The following is a 12289-nucleotide window of genomic DNA, read 5'->3' as shown; positions in this document are numbered from 1 at the left end:
GCCATCTAGATGCAACAATGGATCTCACCTCACCCAGAACAAAGAAGAATGGAGAAAAGCAAAGACACATGGAAATAATTAGTCCAAAAGACTAGTAGACCATATGATCCTCAGCCTGTGTGACCAGAAGACCAGAACTGGATGGTGCTTGGCTACCACTGTCAACCACTTGGAGGAGGATCAGTGCAGGAGATCCTGGATAGAGTGGGAGACAATGTGAAACAAAACTCAAAATCATTAAAAAAAAAAAAAAAGACCAGGTTTGCTGGTCTGATAGACCCTGGTGAAACTCCTAAGACTATGGCCCCTCATTACTTCTCAGGTCTGGAACTGAACTCACTCCTGTGGCTTCCAGCCAAACAACAGACAGGCATATGGGGTGAACATTCACATTAGGTAGATACACTCCTTGGAGCAATCAATCTATCAATCATGGGAGATCAGAAGGGCCGTGTTTGCACAGAGAGAGTGTTTGCACAGGGAGATAACTTGAGGGGTGAGAGTGTGTGGGAGGGAAGGACACAGGGAACAGGTAACTAGGGGAGGAAGTGGGAAGAGAGCTGTTACATTGTGGGGAATTGCAGTCAATGTCATGAAACAAAATGAGTATGAACTGCTGTATGGAAAATGAATTTTCTCTGTAAACTTTCACCCAAATCACAATAAAAAATTTAACTGAATAAATTTAAAAACATTGAAAAAATTGATTTAGTTCAATTCTATAGATTCCTTTAAAATATGTGCTTCTATGCATAGCTAGAGCAGTTTTAGTTTTAGTGAAAGTGCTAGATAAGCATTTCATAGTGCATTTAATCATTCCTAACCATTCGGATCTCTGATGGTGCAGCTGCTAACCAAAAGGTTGGCAGTGTGAAGCCACCAGCTGCTCCATGGGAGAATGATGAGGCAGTCTGCATCCTTAAAGATTTACAGGCTTGGAAAGCCCATGAGACAGTTGTACTCCGTCCTGAAGGGTCACTATGAGTCAGAATAAACTTGATGGCAGTGGGTTTTATAATTATCTTTATTATAATTTAAAACACAAATCCAGCAATATTGAATGAAACCAAGAACCAATGCTATTTGGTAACCAGCTAAAACAACAACAACAACAACAAAACAAACTCATTGCCATTGAGTCGACTCCAACTCATAGCAACCCCCATTGGGTTTCCAAGATTGTAAATCTTTACAGAAGTAGATTGCCTCATCTTCCTCTAGAGCATCTGGTGGGTTTGAATTGCTGACCTTATAGTTAGCAGCTAAATGCCTTACCTGCTATGCCACCAGAGCTCCTTCATCAGCTAAGGATATATATATGGAGAGAGAAAAATATTATTTAGAGAAATATATGTATATGTGAAGAAGACACAGTCATATGGGATATTGAATGCAACCAAGTAGCCTTTTGATGGATCTTTGTAATGTTTGCTCCACCTCCCTGGAGATGTTTATTCAGGAACAGCAGGAGGAATTAGCAATAGCATACACTCCTCTTTGTTGAGCTAAAAGGAAGTCTAGAACTATTATATTGTCTTATATACTTTAGCAAGGCATACTAAAGATTTTTGCTGAGCATCCTTTCTGTCTGCAACTTCATCTGGAATCTGAACCAGGATAGCAGATAAGTGGTGAACAGATTCTCACGTTGGGGAATACCAAAGTTGGGTAAAAGTGCTCAAAGGAACATCCATCTCATTCCAGGTTGATCAGCTATTGGATTATGGTCTGACATAAAATATCCCTTATTTTGAACAAGAAACAACCACAGTCCAATGTGCACTTTGATTATAAGAGACTTAATGTGCATTGCCTTCTTATCCTCTAACCATCCAAGCAGGGCAAAGCCCAAGCATAGGAGTCATCAGTTAGGTTTGCAAAAAGTAAAAATTCCCTTGAAAGAACTAAATAAGTAGGATAATCTTAATTTAAGCAATCTACAAGAGGTTGGGCTAATAACCCAGGAGATGCCATACTCTAACACATGTGGTTCACTTAAAAGGGATGTTGAAATTAATAGTAGCATTGGGTTGTTGTTGATGTTAGGGGCTGTCCACTCAGTTCTTACTCAAAGCAACTCTATCTACAACAGACAAAACACTAGCTGGTCCTGTGCCATCCTCACAATCTTTGCTATGCTTGAGCCCATTGTCACTGTCACTGTGTCAATCCATCTCATTGAGGGTCTTCCCCTTCTTCCCTGCCCTCTACTTTACCAATCATGATATCCTTCTCTAGGTACTGGTCTCTTCTGACAACATGACCAAAGTAGGTGAAACAAAGTCTGACCATTCTTACTTCTAAGGAACACTCTGGCTGCACTTCTTCCAGGACAGATTTGTTGGTTCTTCTAACAGTGCACAGTATTTTCGGTATTCTCTGCCAACACCACAACTCAAATGGATCAATTCTTAGGTCTTCAGCATATGAGGCTATTGGAATACCATGGCTAGAGTCAGGTGCACCTTAGTCTTCAAAGTGACATCTTTGCTCTTTAACACTTTAAAGGAGTCTTTTGCAGAAATTTTGCCCAGTGCAACACATCATCTGATTTCTTAACTGCAGCTTCCATGGATATTGATTGTGGATCCAAGAAAAATGAAATCCCTGACAGCTTCAATCTTTTATTCATTTATCAGAATGTTGATTATTGGTCCACTTGTGAGGATATTTGTTTTCTTTATTTTAAGGTGTAATCCAAACTGAAGGCTGGAGTCTTTGATCTTCATCAGTAAGTGCTTCAAGTCATCTTCACTTTCAGCAAGCAAAGTTGTGTCATTTATATATTGCAGGTTGTTCATGAGTTCCCCATCCTGATGGCAGTTTCTTCTTCACATAGTCTTGTTTCTTGGAGTATTTGCTCAGCATACTGATTAATAAGTAGGGTGAAAGGATACACCTTTCCTGATTTTAAACCATTAATATCTTCTTCTTCTATTCAAATAACTGCCTCTTGGTTTATGGACAAGTTCCTCATGAGCACAATTAAGTGTTCTGAAATTCCCATTCTTTGTAATGTTATCCATAATTTATTATGAGCTACATAGTCAAAGGCCTTTGGATAGTCAATAAAACACAGGTAAACATCTTTCTGTCATTCTTTGCTTTCAGACATCAACATTGATATCCCTCAACCCATGACCTCTTCTGAATCCAGCTTGAATTTCTGGCATTTCCATGTCAATATACTGCTGCAACCATTTTTAAATGATCTTCAGCAAAATTTTACTTGCATGTGATATTAATAATATTGTTTGGTAATTTTCATATTCTTTTGGATCACCTTTCTTTGAAATGGGCACAGATATTGATCTCTTTCAGTCAGTAGGCCAGGTAGCTGTCTTCTAAATTTCTTGGCATAAATGAGTAAGCACCTCCAGCACTGCATTCTATTTGTTGAAACATTTCAATGGCTATTCCATCAATTCCTGGAGTCTTTTTTTTTTTCCAATTCCATCAGTGCAGCTTGGACTTTTTCCTTCAATACCATTGGTTCTTGATCTTATGCTGCCTCTTGAAATGACTGAATGCTGACCTACTTTGCCCACAGAATCCTTCAATATTGCAACTGAAGGCTTGAATTTTTTCTTAAATTCTTTCAGCTTGAGAAATGCCAAGTGTGTTCTTCCCTTTTGGTTTTCTAACTCCAGGTCTTTGAACATTTCATTACAATACTTTATGTTGTCTTCTCAAGCTGCCCTTTGAAATCCTCTGTTCAGCTCTTTTATCATTTCTTCCATTTGCTTTACCTATTTCTCTGTTCAAGAGCAAGGTTCAGAGTTTCTTCTGACATCCATTTTGATCTTTTCTTCCTTTCCTGTATATTTTTTTTTAAATTGTCATTTGGGTGAAAGTTCACAGTGTACATTCATTTTCCATGCAGCAGTTCATACACATTTTTTCTTTCTTTTATTTTTTTGCAGTGTTCCCTCGCCTCCCCTCCCATCAGTCCATACACATTTTGTTTCGTGACATTAACTTCCCTTTCAGAGCTTTTAAATGAACTTTTTCTTTCTTCTTGATGTCCTCCCACTACTCATTTGGTCTTTGGTCATTGGTGTTTAATGCATCAAATCTATTCTTCAGATGGTCTCTAAATTCAGGTGGGATATAAGCAAGGTTGTATTTTGACTCCCACATTCTTGTTTTCTTCAGCTTCAGTTTGAACTCATATGAGCAACTGATGGTCTGTTCCACAGGCAGCCCCTAGTCTTGTTCTAACTGATGATACTAAGTTTCTCCATCATCTCTTTCCACAGATGTAGTTGATGCATCCCATCAGGCAAGGTCCAGGTGTATAGTCACTGTTTATGTTGTTAGAAAAAGGTATTTGCAATGAATAAGTCACTGGTCTTGCAAAATTCTATTATGTGGTCTCCAGTGTCCTTTCTTTCACCAAGGACATATTTTCCAACTACAGATGCTTCTTCTTTGTTTCCAACTTTCTCATTCCAATCACTAGTAATTATCAATACATCTTGATTGCAATGTTTGTGGCCAATTTCAGGTTGCAGACGTTGGTAAAAATCTCAATTTCTGCATCTTTGGCTTTAATGTTAAAGCGCAAATTTAGATAATAGTATAACTGGTCTTCCTTGTAGGTGTATGGATATTATCCTATCATTGACAGCATTGTACTTCAGGACAGATCTTGAAATGTTCTTTTTGACAAGGAATGTGATGCCATTCCTCTTCAATTTGTCATTCTTAGCATAATAGACCATATGATTGTATGATTTAAAATGCACAATGCCAGTCCATTTCAGCTCACTAATGCCTAGGATATCAATCTTTATGTGTTCCATTTCATTTTTGACAACTTCCAACTTTTTAGGTTCATAGTTTGAACATTCCACTTTATAATTATCAATGAGTGTTTGCAGCTATTTTTTCTCATTTTGAGTTGTGCCAGATGAGCAAATGAAGGTCGCAAAAGCTTTACTCCATCCACAAAGTAGGTCAACTCTACTTTGAGGAGGCAGCTCTTTCCCAGTCATATTTTGAGAACATTGCGATCTGAAGGGCTCATCTTTCAGCACTATATCAGACAATGTTTCACGGCTATTCATACAGTTTTCTAATAATGTATCAGTAAATGTTTCACTGCTTTCGTAAGCTTTTTAGTGGCCAATTTTTAGACTGGATGGCTATATCCTTCTACCTAGCCTGACTTAGTCTGGAAGCTCTGCTGAAACCTGTCCACTGTGGAGGGCCATGTTGGTATTTGAAATAATCTTGGCATAGCTTCCAGAATCACAGTAGCATGCAAACAACCGTAGTACAATAAACTGATAGATGAGTGGTGGGGAAACACTATCAGTAAATAATATGAATTCCCCAGTTAAAACCATTGGTTTTGATGATGCTAGATGTAAAGGAAACAACATTGCAACTAAGTTAGCAATTCAGATAATAAAATTATGACAAAATATTACAAGTTTATTGTTTAACATCAGGCAAACATTACTGACATAATTTTTTTTTTACCAAACTATAATTATTTTATTATTATTTTTTTAAAAATTGTGATTTGGGTGAAAGTTTACAGAGCAAATTCACTTTCCATACAACAGTTCACACTCACATTGTCACATGACATTGACTACAATTTTACCCCAATGCAACAGCTTCCCTCCCACTTCCTCCCAACAGTTACCACTTCCCTGTACTGACATAAATTTTAACTTCAAAGAAAACTTGAAATTCTCTTGGTTTGACAACACATTTTATTAATTCATAACATGGTAAGTAAACCCTTTTCAACACCTTTCTCTCTATAAAACAGATATAAATCTTCTGTGATTTGTCATGACGTTTCAGAGTTGTCAGGAGTTTATCATAGGTCAGTGAGCAACAATACTTGAATTATTTAACCAAAAATTTTAAAGGTTAAAACCTTAGCTTTTTACAAAGCCACTTGGCTTGGTTTATGACTCAGGAATTTATGCTGCTGAACCCATGCATCAAGGCAGATTGCACAAAAAAATAAACTTAACTCTTCCACCTAGCAGTCAAAGAAAATTTTCTTGTCTTAACTACAAGAAAGCCAATTCTTTGGCATTTGACACTAAAGCTTTTTAAAATTCTCATAAATTAACCCATCAAACTTTTAGCAGCAGCAAATAAGCACTTTGACTATATGAAATAAATTCCCTTTTAATAAACTTTAAAAATTTCTCTCTGTTTTATAACTCATATAGAACAACTGTTTAAGTGGCAATAATGAAGACTTATCAGCAGACCCAAATATATATCCTTTCCTGTGGCATAAAAAGTAAACGTATATAGATAGACTTCGTGGTTGTTAACATTGTTTGTCAATATGGCTGGGCCATAATTCTAAGTGGTTTAGCAGTTATGATGAAGTCATCCTCCATGAAGAAATCTGATATAATATAATTACCTCCATGATGAGAGCTGTGTGAACAGTCAATCAATCAGTTGAAAAGGACTTTCCTTCAGGGTGTGTCCTGCTTCCAATATATATGGAAAACCTCTGGCAAAGCTCTCTGGTTTTTTGTTTGAGATCCTACATCTGGCTCATCCTCATCCAGACTTTAACCAGTTCCGTGCCATATTGCCTGCTGATTTGGGGATTGTTGCCATTACAACCTATGAGCCACCAATCTGACATTTTACCTGCCAATCTTGGATCCATCATCCTCCAAAGCCAGCAGCCTACTGTATTGCCTGCTGATCTTGGGTTCATCAGCCTCTGCAACTACATGAATCAGAAGAAGCCTCAAGCTTGACATCTGACCCATGGACTTAGGACTTGCCCTACAGTTGCATAAGCAAAACTTGAAGAGTTTTCAACACAGGAGAGCAGAGCTTAGATTCAAGAGGTTATTTACTTTACAATGAATCCTGAGATTTTGTGGAAGTGGAGAGCCCAAACAACTCAGCTGATACCAAAGTTAGAGTCCTTCACGCCTCACTGTTGTAGGCAATGCACTTTCAAATTCCTGCTTTTGACACCAAGTATGTCGAAGAAGACAATCCAATATTCTCTTAGGAGTAAAACCCAGAGAGTTTTATTGAGGAATAGAGTTCAAAGACTTACTCATTGCAAATACCTTTTTTCAACAACACAAACGGCAGCTGTACACATGGACTTCACCAGATGGAGTACACAGGAATCAGACTGACTATATCTATGGCAAGAGAAGATGGAAAATCTCAGTATCTTCAGCCAAAACAAGGCCAGGAGCTGATTGTGGAACAGGCCATCAACTGCTCATATGTACATTCAACTTGAAGTTGAAGACAATTAAAACAAGTCCACAAGAGCCAAAATATGACCTTGAATATATCCCTCCTGAATTTAGAGACCATCTAAAGAATAGATTTGATGCATTGAACACCAATGACCAAAAACCAGAAGAATTGTGAGATGACATCAAGAACATCATCCACAAAGAAAGCAAGAGGTCATTAAAAATACGAGAAAGAAAGAAAAGACCAAAATGGATGTCAGAAGAGACTTTGACACTTGCCCTCGAGTGAAGAGTAGCTAAAGGAAATGGAAGAAATGACAAGATAAAGGAGCTGAACCGAATATTTCAAAGAGCAGCTCAAGCAGACAAAGCCAATTGCTATAATGAAATGTGCAAAGACCTGGAGTTAGAAAAACAAATGGGAAGAGCATGCCAGACATTTCTCAAGCTGAAAGAACTGAGGAAAAAGTTTAAGCCTCGAGTTGCAATATTGAAAGATTCTGTGGCCAAAATATTGAATGATGCAGGAAGCATCAAAAGAAGATGGAACGAATACACAGTCACTGTACCAAAAAGAACTGGTCGATCTTCATCCATTTCAGGAGGTGGCATATATGTTCAAGAACCAATAGTATTTGTCCTGGCTTTGTAGCTCACTCAAGATGGCAGCACAGCCACCCAGCGGGATCTACCTCAGCCAGTGAGCACCCGAGAGGGGTGGAGCAGGCCGTATCCCATGGGGGGCAGACAGGCAGTGATTCGATTGGTCTTCCTGATGATGTAAATGAACTGAAGTTTCAACATCCTCGATTCTAAGGAGCATTCCAGTTGCACCTCTTCTAAGAATGATTAGTTCATTCTTATGGCATCCACGCCAAGACCACAGTTTGAATGCATCAATTCTTATGTCTTCCTTTTTCATGCATATGAGGTGATTGAAAAGACCACGGCTTGCCTCCGCTTCCGTGGTCATCGATTGTTGATCCAAGTAGATCGAAATCATTGACAACTTCAGTTCATTGACAGCTTCTTCAGTTATCATGATGTTTATTGGTCCAGTTGTGAGAAGTTTTGTTTTCTTTATGTTCAGATGTAATCCATACTGAAGACTGAATTTTTCACCTTCGTTTCTCTTCCTGAAGTTTTTACATACAAATTCTACCAGTCACACTTGGCCATTCAGTGCAGTTGCTGAATTGATAGATAATGCTTATGATCCTGACGTGAATGCTAAACAGATATGGATTGACAAAACAGTGATAATGACCATATATGCTTGACATTCACTGATAACAGGAATGATATGACTTCAGATAAATTACATAAAATGCTAAGCTTTGGCTTCAGTGACAAAGTTATCATGAATGGTCATGTCCCAGTTGGATTATATGGGAATGGCTTCAAGTCAGGTTCTATGTGTTTGGGTAAAGATGCAATTGTTTTTACCAAAAATGGAGAAAGCATGAGCATGGGCTTCTTGTCTCAGACTTACTTGGAAGTCATTAAAGCAGAACATGGAAGAAATGGAAGAAATGACACAACACTACTATTGTTGTTGTCCCAATAGTATCATTCAACAATCACCTACTGTGGTAGTTATGTTGTGTGTCAACTTGGCTGGGCCTGGTTGAGTGGCTGGGCAGCTGCTGGTAGTTAGTTCCCATGATGAGACTGGCAATCACCTCCATGGTGGGATTTACCACAAGCAGCTGAGTAGCTGCCTTTGGGATGTGGTCTGCTTCCTGTATATAAGGAGAAGCCTTGGGTATGGTCTCTAGCCTATGGGATGCTTGGACCCTGTATGTAGCCGTATTATTGTTTAGCAGCCTGCTATGCTTGGGACTTACAATGGACTTAAATTAATGGCCTGCTATGTGGTTTTGTAACATCGGGACTGTGCCTTTTCACTTGTCAACTTTGGGGCTTCTCAGCCTCAGCAGCCAGCAGCTGTTTGAGTGAAGAAATGCCTCTAGCTCCAGTGGGCCAGGAGCAGGAGGCAGAGCTGGACCCCAAGGTTGAGGGGCTTTCACTCAGCCCCTAGAACCTGGCACTTTGAACTTGGACTTAAAGCCTTCAAATTGTAAGAATAAACTCCTGTTTGTTAAGGCCATCCCATTTATGGTATATATCTTGTCAGAGTGGCACTAGGTAACCAGAACACTTACAGATGATTAATTTGACAGAATCAAAAGCAAGCCTTGCTGCAATTCTGGAACATTCTCTGTTTTCTACAGAACAAAAAATGCTAGCAGAACTTGATGGTATTATGGGTAGGAAGGGGGCAAGGATCATCGTTTGGAATCTTAGAAGTTACAAAAATGGAGCAATAGATTTTGATTTTGATAAAGATAAGATAAAGAAACAAGAAAGGATGGACCAAATCACCCATGAGAGTGACTATTCCCTAAGGGCTTACTGCAGTATATTATATCTGAAGCCAAGAATGCAGATCATCTTACGTGGACAGAAAGTGAAGACACAGCTAGTTTCGAAGAGTCTTGCCTACATTAAACGTGATGTCTATCAACACAAATTTTTGACTAGAACAGTGAGAATTACTTTTGGATTCAACTGAAGAAATAAAGATCATTATAGGATAGTGATGTATCATTGGAATAGACTCATCAAAGTTTATGAAAAAGTTGGATGTCAGTTAAGGGCAAACAACATGGGTGTTGGAGTAGTAGGAATTATAGAGTGTAATTTCCTAAAGCCAACTCATAATAAACAAGATTTTGATTATACTAATGAGTATAGGCTTATAAGCACACTAGGAGATAAGCTTAATGACTATTGGAATGAAATCAAAGTGAAGATAAACTCAGAATATCCTCTAAATTTACCAGTTGAAGATACACAGAAATGTCCTGATCAGACTTGGATTCAATGTGATTCCTGTCTAAAGTGGTGAAAATTACCGGATGGGATAGATCAGCTTCCTGAAAAATGGTATTGCTCCAACAACCCTCACCCACAGTTCAGAAATCATGATGTTCCAGAAGAAACTGAAGATGAGGATTTGGTGCATCCCACTTATGAAAAAACCTACAAAAAGAAAGACAAAGAAAAATTTGTGATCAGACAACTGGAAATAATTACTCGGTAGATTAATGCTGAGCTGTTGTTTCGGCCAACCCCTGTGTCAAGTCAAAGCTTCTCTCCTGTGAAGGAAAGTGTTGCAAGAAGACATATTTCAGAAGTGGCCAATACTTACACAACAAAACTTATAAATAATAATCGAGTTTTACCCCAGTCTGAACCTGAGAGCAATAGCCTGAAACGGAGACTTCCTGTTTGTTCTTCAATTTCGAATGCTAAGAATCGAAGCCATTTGAAAATTCTACTTATAAAGATGATGATGATGAAGATGTCATCATCTTGGAAGAAAACAGTACTCCTAAACCTACAGTAGATCATGATATTGAAGTGAAATCAGAACAGATTCACATCGAGCAAAGTGTTGTTCAGGTCCAGATTGTTTGTGATAATGAACCTTGTGGCCAGACTAGCTCAGCTAGCACCACATCATCTAGATGTGATCAGAGAACTACTGCAGCCACACAGACTAAAGTACCAAATTTGGTGGTTAAAAAGAAAGAAACTGTTGAAGATGAGATAGATGCAAGGAATGATACAGCTGCACTGGCATCCAGTGGAGAAGTTGAAGTAAAGATACATGAAACCCAGGAACACTTTGATAAATCTGCAGGTGATGTTGGCTGCCAGCTAAATGAAGTGAGAAATGAACTACTACTAGTTACCCAAGAAAAAGAAAATTATAAAAGACAGTGCCATACACTCACTGACCAGATGAAAGTGTTACAACAGAGGATACTAGAAATGAATGACAAATATGTGAAGAAGGAAATTTGCCATCAATCTACTGAAACTGATGCTGTATTTTTACTTGAAAGTATTAATGGCAAATCTGAAAGTCCACAGTACATGGCATCTCAGTATCAGCAAGCTTTAGAAGAAATAGAAAGGCTGAGAAAACAGTGTACTGCTTTGCAACATGTGAAAGCTGAATGTAGTCAATGTTCTTTTTTTTTAATGCATTTTATTGAAATATAATCTATGTACAGTGAAATACACAAAACTAAAGTGACATGGGTCAAAGCATTTTTTTTTTTTTTTCTGCAGTGTTCCCTCCCCTCCCCTCCCACCCCTGGCAACTAACAAAGAAATTTTTCCTCCATATATAAACCTTTCCTTGACCCTCCACAACAATGACCTAATACTATATTTGTCCTTCTGTGATTGACTGATTTCACTCAGCATAATGTCCTCCAAGTTCATCCATATTATGTGGTGTTTTTCAGACTCTACATTATTCTTTAGTGCTGCATAGCATTCCAGTATGTGTATGTACCATAGTTTGGTCATCCACTCTTCCACTGATAGGCACGTAGGTTGTTTCCAAATTTTTGCTATTGTAAATAGTGCTGCAATGAACATGAGTGTGCACGTATCTGTTCTTATCCTGGCTTTCACCTCTCTAGGATATATACCTAATAATGGGATTGCTGGGTCAAATGGTATCTCCACTTCCAACTTTCTAAGGAATTGCCATATTGCTTTCCACAGTGGTTGTGTCATTTCACCGTCACACAAGCAGTGTATGAGAGTCCCAATCTCTCCACATCCCCACCAGCATTTGTTATTTTCTGTCTTATTGAAGCTTGCCATCAGTCCTGGGGTGAGACGGTATATCTCATTGTTTTGATTTACATTTATCTGATAGCCAATGATTGTGAGCATCTTTTCATGTACTAGCTGACCACCTGAATATCCTCCTTGCTGAAGTGTCTATTCATGTCTTCTGCCCATTTTTCAATTGTATCGTTAATTCCTTTGGTGTTGAGGCGTTGGAGTTTTCCATCCATTTTAGAGATAAGTCCCTTGTCAGATATGTAATTATCAGCAAATATGAATTTGTTGCTGTCATTTTTGTCATGTGCTTTTTCATTGTGTCAATTTCTTTGTTCCATATAATTTTCTATGCTGAGCTCATTTTGTTTACGAATAATGTCATCACTTCCTTCATTGCTATTGTTTTAGTATTTGCTGAA

General features: G+C 38.3%; 1 pseudogene; it reads left to right on the top strand.

Annotated features, from left to right (window-relative positions):
- Positions 1–7879: 7879 nt before the first annotated feature.
- LOC103195506 overlaps positions 7880–12289 on the top strand; it is a 31686-nt pseudogene continuing 27276 nt past the window's right edge.

Source organism: Orycteropus afer, unplaced genomic scaffold (genome assembly GCF_000298275.1).
Source record: "Orycteropus afer afer isolate SDZICR_OR568_19922 unplaced genomic scaffold, OryAfe1.0 scaffold00056, whole genome shotgun sequence".
Classification (NCBI taxonomy): Eukaryota; Metazoa; Chordata; class Mammalia; order Tubulidentata; family Orycteropodidae; genus Orycteropus; species Orycteropus afer.
This window is presented reverse-complemented; position numbering and strand designations above follow the sequence as displayed.